This window comes from Pristis pectinata, chromosome 11 (assembly GCF_009764475.1).
Source record: "Pristis pectinata isolate sPriPec2 chromosome 11, sPriPec2.1.pri, whole genome shotgun sequence".
NCBI lineage: Eukaryota > Metazoa > Chordata > Chondrichthyes > Rhinopristiformes > Pristidae > Pristis > Pristis pectinata.
The window spans coordinates 36,251,784-36,269,944 of NC_067415.1; the positions used below are offsets into that span (position 1 = coordinate 36,251,784).

General features: G+C 37.7%; 1 protein-coding gene across 3 annotated transcripts in view; it reads left to right on the forward strand.

Annotated features, from left to right (window-relative positions):
* The window catches only part of LOC127576222 (beta-galactoside alpha-2,6-sialyltransferase 2-like), a 158,261-nt gene that overhangs the window by 102,306 nt on the left and 37,794 nt on the right, over positions 1-18,161 (forward strand). For all 3 annotated transcript variants that reach the window (XM_052026658.1, XM_052026659.1, XM_052026657.1), the window contains exon 2: positions 14,604-14,837. The gene's annotated coding sequence lies outside the window, so the exon portion shown is untranslated. The remainder of the gene's footprint in view (positions 1-14,603; positions 14,838-18,161) is intronic.

Here is an 18,161-nt window from a genome sequence, read left to right on the forward strand (position 1 = left end):
GAAGTGCTTTGAGGCACCTGTTCCATTAACATTTATATTTTGTTATTCATAGCTATGATCTCTTCAGTTCAATGTATTTTTGTGTTATGAGTGCATAATGAAGGTAATAATTTTGAAAAAATAACCTTGGGTCACCATGTCCCTTTCTCTAGAAAATATATCAAACCATCGGTTCTTGCAAAATCTAGTAAGAGCTGGAAGAAAAGTTATCCATCAACAAAGCCGTGGAAGCCTGATTTGGAGTCTAATCCTGACTATGGTGTAGGGGTGGGGTGGGTGGAGGGTGCCAACAAGATGGCATCCATTTTAACTCCAGGGATTCATTATCATTTAGGAGGCAGGATTCCCCTTCAGTGTTCAAATGAAATGCTTAGCTGAAGGGGAAAATTGTTATTTAAGATAGCAATCACCCTGGCAAAGGAAGTGTTATGGGGCAGATGGGAGGAAGATCTGGAGGTAAATATCTTGCATGGGAATCCTTTGATTCCCTCAGAATTGGCTACTGAGGCTCCACTGAGCTTGAAGCAGTTAAAGTGTGGTGGGTTTCTGAATGCTGTTCCCAGAGTGTGACGACACCAGGTCACTGCAGCATATTTTAGGTCCATGGTTTATTGGGATGGTATCCACGTGGTGCGGCACCCAGCCAAGTGTTGCCTTTGGAAGAGAATGTGATTCATCGACTGTGGACCAGATATCCCGCTGAGCTGTCAATGTTGGGAACAGAAAACTCGACCAAACCACATAGTGACCGTTGAAGCATTATGGGGCAGCTGCTTTATGTGTGTACCATCTGACCGCAGTTGATGGCGGGTATTCCACCTTTCAGTTTCAACAGCCGTGACAGCAGTTGTTGATTTGTGCCACTGGGGTTAGAGATGGGCTTAGTGGGTTGGGTTTACGGGAAGTGTGGCATGAAATAAATGATTCCTTCTCTGTATGCACATTCTTGAATATCATCCTGGCCTTACTTACCCTTCCTGATGAGCTGGACTGTGCCTGCCCATTTGCCTTGTAGGCGCTTGAATGTTCCTGAGCCTGGCAATCAGGTGATGGATAGAACTCAATGGCAGGATCGATCTAGTCTCTCCCTTGTGGAGCCTGGTTTCTGTTCCTCCAGCCCCACAAAGAAATCTGAAATGGTTAAAATGTTTAACCCTCTCTCTTTGTTTTTTGGCCACAGTCCTTCCTGCTTCCATTTTTCACTGGATCACCTAGCACTGTCGGACATCCAAGTACTCACCGAATCTCTGAAGTTTTTATGAGCCCTCTGCTTGCCTCCATTAGGAACCCCATTCAGTTCAATTTCTAGCAATTAAAATGTCAGCTGGCATGAATGAATCCAGAATGGATTGGAAAACATACGACTACCATTTTAATCAGCTACCTACTCTGTTCGTGACAAACAGACCTGATTAAAATTCATCCTTTGTTGTTTAGAATTGGAACTATTCTGTCTCAAGGTTCACTGACAGGAATCTTTATCTTTATTAGTCACGAAGTAGCAAAACAGACCATGTTATGATTGATTAGCAGCTATCGTATGCACCCTTCCCCTTGCCAATTAAGCAGCTTTTAATGGTGTAACTATTAACACCAGGGACTGGATCCTTATTTCCATAGCAACAATGATAGAAATATATTTATCTATGGAGAACCTCATAGTGCCTTTTTTTGCAACTTTGGTAATGATAGCTCTGGTTCATAGATCAACCAGGTGATCTTAAAAACAATTATTGATTATTTGTTAAATGGTAGATTGATAAACTAAATGTCATGCTTTTGTACAATAGAAATGCAGAGAAAGCCCAGCTCTGTCATTTGTTCACCGTGATTTTAAACTGTCTCCATGGTCTTTATTAACCCTAATATTTGCAGAAAATGAAACAATACCTGAATAATTCTGTTCTGTTTTCAGCAAATAATCAGCCTACAGAGATGAGCCTAGAAATTGGTCTCAGCATGTATAGGGGTGGCCTTTGCTCTTTAGCAAGTGTGTTTGAAAATGCACCCATTATTGAACTTTCAGGACTCATTTAAATTAAATCAGTAACTTCTTGGAGATAGCCGATCTTCACTGTGAATGTTTGGACTGCTTTCCACCACCTCAACCCCTGACCAATCCTGTTCATCACTAAAATGTGCTCAATATTTCTCAAATGATTTGAGTCTTGGGCTGTCCGCAAGATGGAACTATATTTTGGCTGATGGCTACCAGGATGCCCATAGGTTAGGGAGAAAGGAGAGACTGAGGTTGCTAATGTAGCTGGAAGGATGTGGAGGAAGGTCTGAGGTTTGCAGATTAGATGCAAGGGGAGAGATGATTAGCCTGAGGTTGGCTGGGGTCTGGAGATACTTAAGGTGCCTGATCTCTGGAATCTGAGAGGACATGGGTCTAGAATAAGGAAAAAGATTGGAGTTTGAACTCTAAGTACATTCAAGGATTATTGCAGAAATAGTTGTCTAGAAATGTTATGTAACTAAACTTGGTATAAAGTAATGTTGGTACATAATACTTTGCCTCTGCAAGTCATTCCTAGGAAGTTAGTGGGACTGAACTTCAGAAGCACAACGCCCACCACTGATACTAGTATATAGTTTGATTAGTGCTACATACTATGTTTAATTTCTAGGCAACTTTCATTTATTCTACGTTCATCTTTGTTGCTGAGTTTAAAACCCCACATGTAGTTCTCCCCAGGATTGTCTGCTTTCAGCATAGTCATGCAAAATGGAACAGGCCCTATGGTCCACCATGTCTGTGCTGACCATCAAGGACCCATTTACACTAATCCTGCTTCATTCACCCCACCTTTCCACCACTCACCTACACACTGGGGGCAATTTACAGTAGCCAGTGCACTTAACAACCCACATGTCTTTGGGGTGTGGGAGGAAACTAGAGCAAGAAGAAACACATGGTAACAGGGAGGATGCACAGAGACCACCGTAGGTCCGGATTCAACCCACATTGCTGGAGCTGTCAGGCAGCGGCTCTACCATTTGCACTACTGTTTTGCCCAACTGTTGCTGGACTTCACCATTAACTTGTCTGCTGCCACTGAAACCCTCATTAATAGCGTTGTTCTTTAGACTTCACTTTTCTAATATCCTATTTATTATCTTTCATAGCACCACACCAGGTAACCAAGCCCATTCAACACTCCTGTTGCCACATCCAATCTCAGACAACTTCCCACCCATCTATTACCCATGCTGTTGCCAAGCTTCACTGGCAAGTTATTAATACTGTACAAGTCACTGGAATGAAGAAAAGAAGTTCATTGTCATTGTAAGGGAAGGGGAGGATTTATTGCACAACAATATTGCTGCTTTTGAAACCTGAAATATATTTCTTATTTTGAATAGAAATCTGGATCTGCTGTGACTCCTGAATTCAACATTGACAATGGCCATCTCGCATTTGCTTGGGATTGATATTTTGCCCATCTGGTTTGAATTATCTGTTTGCTTTATGAAGACTGATAATCCAAGCCTACAATGAATGGAAAATTGGACAGCTATTGTATGCACACTCGATGCTCCTGCCTGATTTTTCCCTTTCTTTGCAGCCAGACATTTTGTCGCTCCCAAGTGTAACTTGGTTACTTGCAAAAGTTTATACACTAAACTCCTGTAAAAGAATTCTCTGCTATGGACTTGTTATCCATATGATCTTGCTTTCTCTTTGACTTCTGCAAAGGTAGTGTGTGTCTGGTTCTTACCGATATTATTTCATAAGATGTAATTTGAAAAGTTTCAATGCATTCATCAATTTGAATTTTGGAAGCAGTCCGTCCTCCAGTTGGCATTACAGTCAAGGCTGGCAGACAATGTCTGATGGCTATCTATTAGGATTAGCATATTTTTCTATATATAGCATTTTATCCATTACCCAGCGGTGCATGTATGAAAGAATTTAATTATTTAAGATACTTTTCAAAAAAGATTTTGTATTTGCATGTTAAATTGATGAAGCCACTGTCCTAAAGGAAAATCAAACGAACCAAATACATAGAGAAGGTGAAAAATCCTGAGTCCCTGAGGCCCCTCACCAGCCGTGGTCTCACTCCCAAAGCAGCTGTGAATTCAGGAGTTCACAACTTGTCAGATAGGCCCGTGTGATTGAATTTAATATGCATACTCTCAGACCGAACAATTCAGCTGTGTAGTATAATAGTCCCGATGCTTCAGTAATGCACCATTGTCATGAGTTTCTATGAGCTGGCAAATGAAGGGCAGCCAAAGTAAGTTTGTGTGTGCAGTTAGGGAACTGATGTGCACAGATGCAAAACAGGACAGTGGGGAACAGACTGTTGAGAAGGTGTCCGTCCATATTCTCACCAAATGGTCAGATTCAAAAATGTTTGTGTTATAAACTTTTCATCCCATTCAAAAGTAAATCTTTGACAGACAGACATGTGCACAGATATCTAACGTCATGCCATGCCCGAGTAGATCCCAGGCCAAGGAGGCCAGTGATTGGAACCTGCCTCGGGTAGGTAAAGAGAAAAATCATTATCTGTCGTGGCAATGCTTTGATGGATCAATGTCTCACAGTCATACTGCATGGAAGCAGGCCCTTCAGCCCAACTCTTCCATGCTGACCAAAGTGCCTTCCTGAGCTGGTCCCATTTGCCTGTATCCTTCTAAACCTTTCCTATCCATGAACCAATTTAAATATCGTAATTGTACCCGACCTCTATCACTTATCCTGGCAGCTCGTTCCATATACCTACTATCGTCTGTGTGGGGGGAAAACTTGCCCCTCACATCCCCTTTAAATCTTTCCCCTCTTACTTCAAATCTATGCGCATTATTTTTAGACTCTATTACCCTGGGAAAAAGACTGTGACCATCCATCTTATCTATACCCCTCATGATTTTATAAACCCATAAAAGGAGCTCACTTCAGGGAGGTGGTCCCAGCCTATCCAGTCTCATCTTATAAATCAAGCTCTCTATTCCAGCAACATCCTTGTGAAACATCAGGCCTTGGGGATTTATACAGCTTTATGCGCCTCCAGACCATCAGGACCTCCTCTTTCATGATATTGATATGTTACATCACTGTTCTCTTCCCTGAATTCCCTAGCTTCCATGTTCTTTTCCTTGATAAATATAGATGAGAAATATTCATTCAAGACCTTGCCCACCTCACGTCAATGACTACACTGATTCTTAAGGGGACCTATTCTCTCCCTGGTTACCCTTTTGCTCTTAATATATTTATAGAATCTCTTGAGATTCTCCTTTACCTTATCTGCCAAGGGTATTTCCTTTTTGCCTTCTTGACTTCTGTTTTAAGTGTTCTTCTTTCATTAATACATTTCTTGTATTCAAGGGATTTGCTTGATCCCATCTAGCTATACCTGACGTATGTGTCTTTCTTTATCCTGATCAGATCCTCAATATCTCTCGTCAGCCAAGGTTCCCTAATCCTGCCAATCTAACTGGAAAGCACTTTTAAAGGACCTTTGAATTCCTAGGCAACTTATTTTGCCTCTAGACTGTGTTTTAATTGTCATTTGATTATAGTGATTAAGAAGATTTTTGTATGCTATCATAAATTAATATTCACTGATATTTTCAAAGAAAAGCTTAGTTGTGAGCTTTTTAAGGACTAAAGGAAGCCTGAATCAAAAACTGAGACAAATTCATTTATAAAGTAATTATTGGGAAATTGATTGGGGAACTTGATACCTCTGAGTCTGTGTTCATATCTTGTGGTAGGTCTTGATTACTAATTGCATACATTTTTCTTTAAAGATTGTAGGAGTATTGTTTGCTGTATTTTTTGAAAACAATATTTGCAAATGAATTGTGATGCTAGAAATCAAGATGTGAACAGGATTAATGCTTCAGTGAGCTAATTATATGTTTTCAATGACAGGAAAGTAGTGTGAACTAAAATGTAGCAAAGTTTTTTGCTTCTTTGATTCAGGACTTCCCAAATAATAATTGTAGCATATGAGCATAAAATATTGGAAATAGGAATAGAACTTAGTTATAAAGGCCTCTCAAGACATCTGTGCCATTCATTAAGATTGTGATTGATCCTGCACTTTAAATTTTACCTTTCAACCCAATCCTCATACCCCTGATAATCTTTGTGTTTAAAAAAAATCACAACCACGTATGAATAAACTCAACAACAGAGCTTTCTAACCCTCTGAGACAAAGAAATTCTACATGAGTGAAGAAGTTTCTCCCCATCCAAGTCCACCCAAATGAAACTGGCACTCTTATATGTTTCAATGGGATTGCCTTTCATTCTTCCAAGCTCCAGTGAGTATAGGCCCTTTCTACATAATCTCTCATCTAAAGGCGATCTCTTGTTCAGGAATCAATGTCATAAACCACATAGCACTGCTTCTGAATCAAGTATAACATTCCTTAACGATAGAGGCCAGAACTGCACACATTATTCCAGATGTGTCCTCAGCAATACTCTGTACAGTTGCAGCAAGTCTTTAGTCTTGTACACTAATCTCATTTGCAATGTACTATTTTTCTTTTTCATTGATTCTTGTATCTGCCTATTAACTTTGTGTTTCGTATACAAGGGCATTCTCAAAAGCAATATTTCACCATTTAAGAGAAATGTTTTTTCGGTTCTTTCTACAAAGAACCTAAAAAAACATTTCTGTTAACGGTGAAATGTTGCTACAAAATACATGACTTCTCATTTCCTCATGATGTATTTCATTTGCTGTATTTTTACCACTCACTTAACCTGCTATGTCACCTTACGGACTCTGCATCCTTTGTCACAGCTTAGTTTCTACCTGGTTTTGTGCTCAGTAAACGCCTGTACATTATACCCAGTCCTCTTATCTGTCATCAGTATAGATTATAAATGCTGCTGCATTACTGATCCATGTAGCAGCCCGGTAATTACAGCCTGTCAATGAAAAGCAATCCATTCTCTGCTTTTTGTCCATTTACCAATCTTTAAATGATGATATATTATCTCCACTTAATTGTGTGCAGTAGCATATTGGCTTTATTTAAGTTTTAGTCTTTTAATTTCTGATTTAAATATGTCACTTCCTAATTCAGTGTTAAATACCTCTATATTAAGCTCACTCTTCCCCGGAGGATCCCTAAATATGAGATTACTAATTAATCTTGTCTCATTATACAAAAAAACATCAAAAACAGCTTGCTCCCTGGATGGCTCCATGACAAATTGCTTAAGGAAATTGTTTCAAATACATTCTAGGAATATGTCCTCAAAACTACTCTCCCAATTTAATTATTCCATTCTATGTTATAAACTGAAGCCCTTCTGTAATTATTGTATTAACTTTGTTATAGTGCCCTCTTGATTAGTATTTAGTCCAATAGTTGTTCATAGTTATTCCCATGAGTGCTTTTTGTCCCTTATGATATCTTATCGTCACCCATGTTGATTTCTCCCATCCATAACAATTACAGCAAATTTAGGGGATTTAACAATTACTTTCATGATTTGAATGAATCAAATGCATCATGATATGTAAGTATGCACAGAACCATTGGGAATTACATTTGTACATTATATATTTTTATGTTTAGCTTTGTCATTTAATGGGAAATTTGCAATACAGTGCAAGCAACTAGTTATATATAGCAATTCAAATATTATCTGCAAAACTGAACACAGCTTTGGAGAATATTCAGCTGACCCAATGCATTTATTTGATGGATCACCTAATACTTCATGGTTATGTATGGAGATTTACCCCAAGAGACAGGATCTTATTCTGTGTAATTCCCAGAATTCATTCAGCAAATGTCATGTTGAGTCAAAATGAGTGTTCTGACTGACTGACAGTTGAAAGAAAACAGAAAGCCTCAGTGTAAAGTGTTAAACACATTAGCTGCATTCTGGCGCTGCTTTGACCTTTTGATCTTTAAAACAATAGTGCTTCTTGTAAAGACTGAGTGAGGATTAACATTGCATAAACCAACATCTGCCAGAGATAGTGGTCCAGGATTTAGATAGCCTCACCCATTGCTTCTTGCTTTTTCTTTTGCCCTAAAGACAATTAATATTGGAGTTGCATAAATGTACACACACATTTACTCCTTCTCCAGTTCTAGAACATGGAAGCAAAATATGATGCTCAGCCCTTCCCTAGCTGCGATTAACTGATTTAGCAGCATAACCTCAGGAACAATCTTAATAGTTTGAGATTTTACCATAAAATGGATTTAGTTGTCAACCATCCCAGGGACTTTGACTTCATCCATGTTAATCCCTCTCGGGTGTTGCAAATGGAGTGAAGACCAAGTGAAGTGAGTGAGAGGTCAGAGGATAATTGGAACCATGTGCATAGAAGTAATTCAGTCACTCTTTAGAAGTCACGCAATCTGTTCTTAGTTCTATATTTGAATTATGAATATTTATGATGGAAATTCCCTATTCGAACATTGTCATGCTTTAATCATGCCCTTCTGCTGTTAGCAATGCTGCAGCTTTTCCGGAGGTGGGTGTAATTTCAATATGACAAGTTTGCGCTGGCAGTTTCCAATAAAAGCATGGACATTTGAATTTATAATGAAAAAAGTTGACAGGAAGGACACATGGGCTGAAGGCATTTTGTCATATTACTACAGTAGTGAGTCTCTTGTGATGTTGTATACGAAAAGTCAAGTCCTAAAGCATTTGATAGGTCAACTTGGATTTAAGGCTGGGAAGATTGTGATAAATGAGGTCATGGAGGGAAGGTTAAATAAAAAGGGATTGATGACATAGATCAGTAGGTCCCAGAGGGAAAAACCTCAAAGTGTGAAGATAATGGGAAAGATAGGAGAGGGTTAGAGGTTGAGGAAAGAGGGGCAGATAGAGGTGGTTTGGGACAGTGTCCAAGATGAGCAGAGGGGAAATATACAGATCATGGTAATTGAAAACCTTTGTGGACAATTGGAAGGAAGGCATAGGAAGAGAATAGTCAGTGGTTGGGTGGAGGAGTAGAGTCAAATGGTTTTTAGTGCCAGTAGGTTTGTGTGGAGATTAGCTGCATTGTGACAAAATACTCTTAAGCTTGGCAAGACTGGGAAAAGCAAGGAGTGGTCAATAGGTAGGGAGGAGATCAAAGTGAATGAGAGAAAAAGAAGATATACAAGTGGAGGAGTAGGAAAGGGAAGCATTATGGGAGATGTGGATAGCAGGAAGAGAAATTTGACGAGAGGAAAGGAAAAATTTCAAATGTTAGATAATTGTAAATAGCATTGTGGAGTTTATAAGTGAATCCCACAACAGCCCTTATTCTAAACTACACAATTGGGTAACTAAGCATATAGCTATACATATCTTTTATGTTTGAAAGTCACACACAGGAAGCCATGCTGGCTAGTCATGTGTTTAATAACAAAATCATCTTTGTATGAAGGAAAAGTACTTTGTACTCTCACACCAGGGAAATCCACATTTCTTATGAAAAGCTGAAAATTAATTGCTAGGAAACACCGAGCTTTTTAGTGCTTTTGTTCTGTGTTAAAGCTGCACTGCAATCCCTGTATGTAACTGATTAGTCACATTGCAAATCAATGTTCAAAGACAAAATAAATTACATTTATATAGCACTTTTAATGTAGAGAAACACAAAACCTTTTGAATGAGAATCCCAACTTTTCCATCAGATTGAACTGCTACCAAAGAGAGAAATAGTTCTTAAATGTAATACTTCTTAACCATATTCCAAAAATCTTGGGATCAGAGAGCCAATATCGACAATATAGCTCATTTGATGATGGACTTCCCCAAGGATGGGGCTGGCACTGGTGGAGGGAGGGTTGGTGGTGGTGTGAGGTTGTAGCTGGGACTGTCAGGGTAAGGCCAGGGTTTCTGGGAGGGTGGGGATCTTCGCGGATGAGGAGATGACCTGCTGGGCTTTTTCAGATCAACTTACTTCCACTTATTGTTTCTACCATGTGAGGATCTTCACGCACCTCACAGATTTTCTTACAGGTAGTCATACAGTGGCTTTCGCATTCAGATTTGGGGTGTTCCTTCCTCTCTGGTTGCCCTGCCCCACTACTACACTTGTCAACATTGTGATCACTTATACAACGCAAAGAATAGTAAGCAGTTGTGGCAGACATGATTTTTTACTTTAAATTATAAAGCAGCACCAGGTACAACAAATTCCAACATTTTATCAGTTCCAAGCATTTTTTTTCCTTTTCTGTACTTCAAAATCAGCTGACAGGACGAAACATTTCTATAATAAACAAACTATTTTTAAAAATCTGAATTTTTTTTTGCAGTGAACAGCAGATTTGCATCATTCCAGGAGCTTGTTATCTTTTTTAGTAAGGAGAAAATGAGGTGAAATTTTTATTTAATTACTTCAATGTTAACTAAAGCCAAAACGAAACATTGATATGTTGCCCTTTACCATGTAAACAGTCAAGAAATTTTACAGTATAGCACAATATTTATGTCTCTGTTCTGCATAATGGTGTGAAGAATCACCTCTATCTCAGCATCTTATAAAAAGAGAGGGAGGGTAATTTATTCTTTCAAGTTCTTTCCTTAGCCTATTATTGACTTTTAATGTTTTAGCCTCCTTTATCTTCCATGTTGTTCAGGCAATTAATTGTGTGACATGGAAGCCTAACACTACCATCTGCTGATTATTTCTTTGTTGGTGTTAAACTACTAAATAGTTAGGTGGGTTGATGATGTATGTGGAGCTTCAGGAGCTCAGGGCAACCAAGTGGTGGTGACAGCTGTAGTGGGAGGCTTGAAGAGCACTGCCAGGAGAATGGGGTCAAATCCTCTTAGCATGGGCAGCAAATATATTTTATAAATCTGCAGGGTTAAAACAAAAATATTAAATAGACTCTGTCTACACTTCTCACTGTCTCGGTAAAGCAGCCAACATAATCATAAGACCCCACCCACCCTGGACATTCTCTCTTCTCCCCTCTCACATCGGGCAGAAGATACAAAAGTCTAAAAGCATATACCACCAGGCTCAAGGACAGCTTCTATCCTACTGTTATAAGACTATTAAATGGTCCCCTGGTACGGTAAGATAGACCCTTGACCTCACAATCTACCTCGTTATGGCCTTGCACCTTATTGTCTGACTGCACTGCACTTTCTCTGTAACTGTAACACTTTATTCTGCATTCTGTTATTGTTTTCCCTTGTACTACCTCAATGCACTGATGTGATGAAATGATCTGTATGGATGGCATGCAAAACAAAGATTTTCACTGTACCTCGGTACAAGTGACAATAATAAACCAATTTACCAATTTAAATAAACAGCATCTGTGGGAGACACTAATTGAAGCGGGTCCAATGCGCCGACCTGCATGAACAAATAATTGCAGATGCAGTCTGCCTGAAGCATTGCAAAATCTGTATCACTGCCATCCAGTAGCCCCACTGCAATGCGATGTAAAAATTCGTGAGTTTAAATCCCATCACATTGCATCACATTGCAAAATAGAATACAATATTCAGATCTTGTAACTTGGGGGTTCATATCATTGAAATGACTATTAATGTTGTTGGATTGTTGGTTTAACACTGATGTCCTTCGGTGAAGGACCTTCTAATATTTTGGATCTGCGTGTGATTACACCTTGTTACCATATGGTTGTCAGTGTCACCAGTGTCCCAAGAATGAATATAAGCAGTTTCTGCCACTGATTGCTGCTCTCTTTTTTTGCCTGCTTTACATGATGCCTTTGTAAGTACAGTGTTATTGCTGCAATTTTTGGGGTGAGTGAAGGGAAAAGACAGTTCAACTATAGTTTTCTGCCTAATACTAATCCACCAACTTAACATTACAGAAACAAATTATCAAGCTGATCACAATAAAACTGTCCCAATCATATACTAAATTATCCACACAAAGGGATGGAATGATGCTTAGTAAATGGAAGTACAGTTTTAATATAGCTGGCGTATTTTGTTTTAATTGGCATCGTACGTAGATGGAGCCCAATTCAGGAAATTTCGATTTAATTATGACCATCTTATACATATCTAGGGTGATTTTGATGCAGCTGGTCGGTGTACGAAGTGAGAGCACTCATAATTAATATTTTCAATGAGCATGACAATGATCAGCATATAATTAAGATGACAAAATAATATTTATTAGATTCTTATTTGACCCAATCACATTCAGTTGCATAATTTGCAACACTTTGACTAAAATATTTTCTCCTAGAACTTCTATGACATTGATGATACCAACACTGAGACAGCTAATGAGCATAAACTTACAAATGTTTATCCTTGCAAAATTCACAAATCACTATCCAAAAATTTGAGGTATAGAATAAAATTCATTTTCATGGGATTAGTGTGAAAATAAATAAATAAATTGGCGCAATCCTTTTCCGACTTGCATTTCTTGAGGCATGCACAGATGGCACGACATTGCATTACAGAGAATCATGATACGGATCATTTTCTAGGAAAGCAATCCTCCCATTCCTCCCATAATGCAGGGCTCATCTCGATAGTTAATTTTTAGTGATCATTCTAATAACCTTTTTGATTCAGTATGACTTTGACAAGTATTTTCAGTAATTTCTTTAACTCTCTAAAGTGTTATTTTTAATATATCATAATGCTATGCTTTCTCTCAGTTTATATTTATTTCAGATTACTCTTTTCTCACCAATTTTCTCTTGACTGCTTCAAATATCTCACTATTTTTCACATTTGAGCCAATCAGTTCTTTGTTGTCATGTGTTGTGCTCAGCTGAGCCTGATGCTGACTACATTTGGCATTCACGTTCATTTTCACTTCTGCCACTCGGTAGACTTCAGGATCTAAATTCTTGGTCAGTATTACTTTCCTCACTCTTCAGATTTAAACCTGCTAATTTAGGATTGACTGCATGGTGAATCTGAGATGTTCCCCATTCTACTGATTAAGGGGCGTGGCCTACAGCCTTGAATACACAGATATCTTAGCATATTTATCACTGTCTGCAAATCCAATTAGTCATTTTTCTAGTTACTGTTTGTCAGAATATGCACTGATATTAATTTTGTTAGTAATCATCATTTTATACATTTGTTATTGAAAAAGGCTCACCTTAATGTCTTCTGAGAAAATATGTGATTGTTTCTAAATAAAATTAAATGTAAAAAGCCACTATCCAATAGAAAATGATGGTAACAATGATATCTCATATTAAAGAGCACGAACATAAAATTAGTGATTTGGTAGAAATTAGAAAAAAAAGTCAGAGAACCAATCTTATCTCTTTTCAATTTATCTGCACTGTGTTTGTTGAGGTACAAATAAATCATTGTTGGATTTCTGAGTATTTTGTCTAATCATGAATGTTTTTTCTTTCTGTAAGAGATGAAGCATCTCGTATGTTTGTTATAGCACTGCAAAATGAATACATGGTATTATGAAAGACAGGGTACTTAAGTGTTTCTAGGTTGTTTTGCACAGAAATTAAAGCACAGAAAATCACTGTGGGCATGGTGACATTTTTTGGCCTGCTGTTTTCCAAAGCAGAATATCACAATTTTTGCAAATAAGGATTAGCAATATATTCAGATGGAAGCTATGGAAGTTAATTGAAGCGAATCTTTTGAGAATCATGTTGTTAGATTTGCCTGCATGGATTGAAATCTTTAATCAGCTTTCAGCATTTTACACATAGAGGACATTTTAAGTTTTCCAGTAAATTTATGATCATCAGTGCCATTGTTTTGAATAAGATCAGTGTTAACAATGGGCCATTTTTTTTGTCAAAGTAATGGAGAGGATAATGGCGCTCCCTGTTAGTTCAGTACAAATAGAAAAAGAGCAGAAACATGGTTAAATGCAAATATCCAAATTTGCTTTCTGAATTTCATTGCTTTTGTTAGCTTTCTAAATTAACATCACCATGCCTACCTCCCCACCTCCATCAAAATTAATAACTGTTTCCCTTTCCTATTTTCTCTTCCCACTTCTCATTCTACAATCCTTTCCTCAATATCTTTTGTATTTATCTGCTGGTTTGTTGTTTTTCTCCAGACTATTTATTTTTCCTTGCATTGATTTGTGTTTTGTCCTACCTTCTGCTGTTTGTATGCACTGATTGGTATTTAACTCCCCAGGCCTTCATTGAGTTTCCTGCCCTGTTGCCTCCTTGAATTCCCTGCTGCTGTTTTTTCCCTTTTGTGAGAATATTCAAGCATGAGCTGTTAGGAAGTAGAGCTAGCCTAAACATAAATAGACCACAGTTTTAAGGAAACCTTTTTCACTTGCTTTATGGGGGACAGCACAGTCTGTTTTAATAGAGTTGAGAAGGAACAGATATTAATTGAATGCCAGGAAATGACACCAGCGCTCAGCTATCTCGGAATAGACCAGAGGTACACACAGGTCCAGTGGTAGTCAAGAGGTTGAAACAATGAGCCTTTACCTCTCAATTTCTTGAGTACACAGATGGAGATTTAACTTTAATGTCAGGGAAGAAAGATCACCGAGTTTCTCAAAACTGAAACTAGAATTTCCTGTACAATCAGAAAAATTTCAGCCTGGGGAGCAATCATTATTTCTGAGTAATGCCTGGGAAGGGGAATCTGGGTCCCGATGCTATTCAATGTGACTAATGCAGCTGTTTCTTTTTTCCAGCTTTCGCTTTACTCCAACTTTCCCCAGCAATGCTTTGCAGCTCTTTCAGAGGTAGTGCTGCTATGGAGCCTGACTGGGAGGAGGTTGTACCCTCTCGCTTCTTCTGGACTCTTCATTGTTCCTGAAATGTGGGAGATGAAGTCGCACCCTCCTCCACCACGGACTGCAGAGTCACTTTTCATCCTCAGAAACTGAAGGACTGCATCTCCTGAAGAGCCTTGAGTGGTTTAAGATGTAGGTGAATCATCTGTGAAGAAATGAGTAAAGACATGCTTTGAGACTTTCTTTTAACACAAGGTAGATTTTATTAGAATGAAGCTGATTGGTTTCTACCTGTGGGATGAAGCTCTAGCAGAAAAGGTAAATAGAGGTGGCAAAGCCTAAATACTAATTGTCGGGAAGAGGAATTGACAAGAAATGAAATGTTTACATAAAAATGAAGTGACAAAGAAGATTGTAGGACAGCCTTAAATAAAGGAGGACACAAATAGCCAAGGATAAAATAGAGATGGAGCGTGAAAGGATGGTTAAAAGTAAAGTGAGAGTGACTTTTCTCTTGTTAATGAATTAAACCAGTTGTATACAATGCACACTGTTTTTCTTCAATAAAACAGGGGAACCAGAGGCAATGATGTGTTCCAAAGAGAAGATGAAGGAGCAGAGATTACTGAGATGAGGCTGCAGTTTAAAAAAAAATTGACAAAAGTAAATACCACAACATATAAGATATTTAGAAAGGCAGAAAGTGAGAAGAAGAAAGGTGGAGCAGATGTACTTATTGGAGATAACAGTGATGATCAAGAGCAGTGATGGGTGCTGGTGAGAGAAGTAGAAGCTGTATTGATAGAATTAAAAGAAAATAAAGAACTAATCACAATCATTGGGATAGGCTGTAGGTCATCTTACAGAGCAAGCGAGGTGGAGAAAGAAAAATACAAATAAATATGGGAAATTAATAAAACAATTATGGTGAAATTTCAACTATCCTGAAATTGCTCAGAAGCTTTAGGTGCAGGATGAACGGAGCAGACTTTCTACCGTGTACAGGTGGTTTTACTACCAGATTTAGGACTAAAATAGAACAGAAAATAGAAGTGAAAGCAGGAAATCATCAATAATAACCATGATATAATATATCTTAAGATAATAACTGAGCAAAAACATTAAGATGACAAATACCAGGGCAATAGTTGGGGAATAAGCTTATTTTAAAGGGTTAATAGCAGAATTTAGGGAAATAACAGTATTAGGAAAAATTGATTTTGAGTAGCAAAGGAAAAATGTATTGCTGTAAGAAGCAGGAATAAAACAATATGGAGGCACCAGCGGTGATTAAGGATGTTAATCACCGAAGATAAGCAAAGATAACTGAAGATAAGCAAAGAAGATGTACATTAGGATGATGGACAGTAAGCATCAACAAGAAAGAATATGGAGGTTAGAAGAGGTCAAGCACATTAGGAAAACAATGAGGAACTATAACATTAAATTATCAAACATGATACATAATAAAATACTCTACTAACACAAAATTAAAAAGGAAGGTCAGGGACAGAATAGGAACACTACTCAATAGTTAGAATAAAATCACAGAGAAGTTTCAAGCATATTAAATAATTTATCATGATCAGGTGAACTTGACATCCAAGGTGAGATTGGTAATGATACAACTATATTGAAGATAAAAAGGAGAGAATTATTAGATAATCAAATTCAAGGAGGAAAAAAAATCCTGCACTAGATCGATTGTGTCTATGCATTTTAAAATAATCTAGAGAAAAGGTAGTAAGGGCAGTATTACACGTATAATAATTCTTTTAGGACAATATCAGAGGACTGGTGGATCACTAACATTAGAAAGAGAATAGGTTTTCCAGCTTAACGTTGGTGGTAGAAATATTAATGGAATCCTACTAAAAGAGAAAATTAAATATAACATAGACAGCAGAAATCTATTAATGAGTAGATGATATGGTTTTCTATGGGGAAATTCTTCTAGCAACCTTTGCAGGATTCTTTCAAAAGATAACTGAAAAGATCGGTAAGGGTAACAAAGTACAGTAGATGTTATTTGTGTAGATTTCCAAAAGACCTTTGATAAGTCAAGTATAATAGTTAAGTTGCAGAATAAGTAAGTATTTGCCTTAAAGACAGGAAAACAAAGAGGGGTAAGAGGCAGTTAGAGGCTAGGAAGTGGAGTTGCTTACAACCTATATTAATGATTTAGACTTTGGAATCAAAAAGAACAATTTTTAAATTTGCGGATGAGGCCACATTGTGGATGATCTTAATAACTAGGTAAACAGTACTAACAAACTTGAAGAATGGGCATTTAATTGTATTTCAACACAGCTGGAATGAATCATTACATTTTTGTAAGAAATGCCACATTTCAAAGTTTTTTTTTGTTAACTGACAAAATCATAGTAAACTCCACAAATGAGTTTGTTAACTAATATGTTTTCACCACAGCTCCCCTCATTTGGCCCCCACTCCTGCTGTCCTTCACAAAGATCATCAATTACATTAATTTTGTATTACAAGTCCATCAGTGTAATGTGCTTGTGAAAAGTAGCCATACAGGCAGTCCCTGGGTTATGTAAGGGTTCTGTTCCTGTGAACAGTCCGTAAGCTGACTTTTCCATATTAGAAACATCCATTTTCTATAGCTATCCACATCGTATTGCTTTGCATACACTTCCTACTTGCCCTCATGCTACCCATGTTTAAATTAATGAAATGTATATTGTATCCAGTTGTTAATACCACAAAACATTTTATTATGATTATTCTCACAATCTTGAAAAATTCTTTAAAAAATTTATGGGAGAATTTGCTTAAAAGTTGGATTTCTGTAAGTTGTGTCTTCTGTAGCCCGGAGAGCCCCTGTATTTGGAAAATGAAGATCTAAATGGGTAAGAGCCTGGGGTGGCGGTGGAGGCTGATACGTTGGTCAAGTTCAAGAGATTGTTAGATAAGCATATGGAGGAGTTTAAGATAGAGGGATATGTGGGAGGAAGCGTTTAGATAGTCTTAGGAGTGGTTTGAAGGTCGGCACAACGTGGTGGGCCGAAGGGCCTGTATTATGCTGTATTGTTCTATGAAATACAAATACACAAATAATGCTATGTAATGACACAAGATAATAAAGCTACAAAGAAAAATAAACCCAGAGCTAGTATGTATATGTAAAGGAATAGAACTGTATAGTAGAACAGCTCTGCTAAACCTGTATCAGTCTTCGACTGAATCATGCTTGAAGCATTAATTACAGTTTTTGTCACCATATAATAGAAAGGATATGGAAGAATTGAACACAGCACAACAAATATTTAGAAGGATAATACAAGAAATAAAAGGATAGAACCATCAGGAGAGGAAAAGATGAACAGTTGTCCAGTGGAGGTTTTAAATTAGTAAATTGGTTTATTGGTTTACTATTGTCACATATACTGAGTTACAGTAGAAAAACTTTGTTTTGCATGCCATCCATACAGATCATTTCATCACATCAGTGCATTGAGGTAGTACAAGGGAAAACAATAACAGAATGCAGAA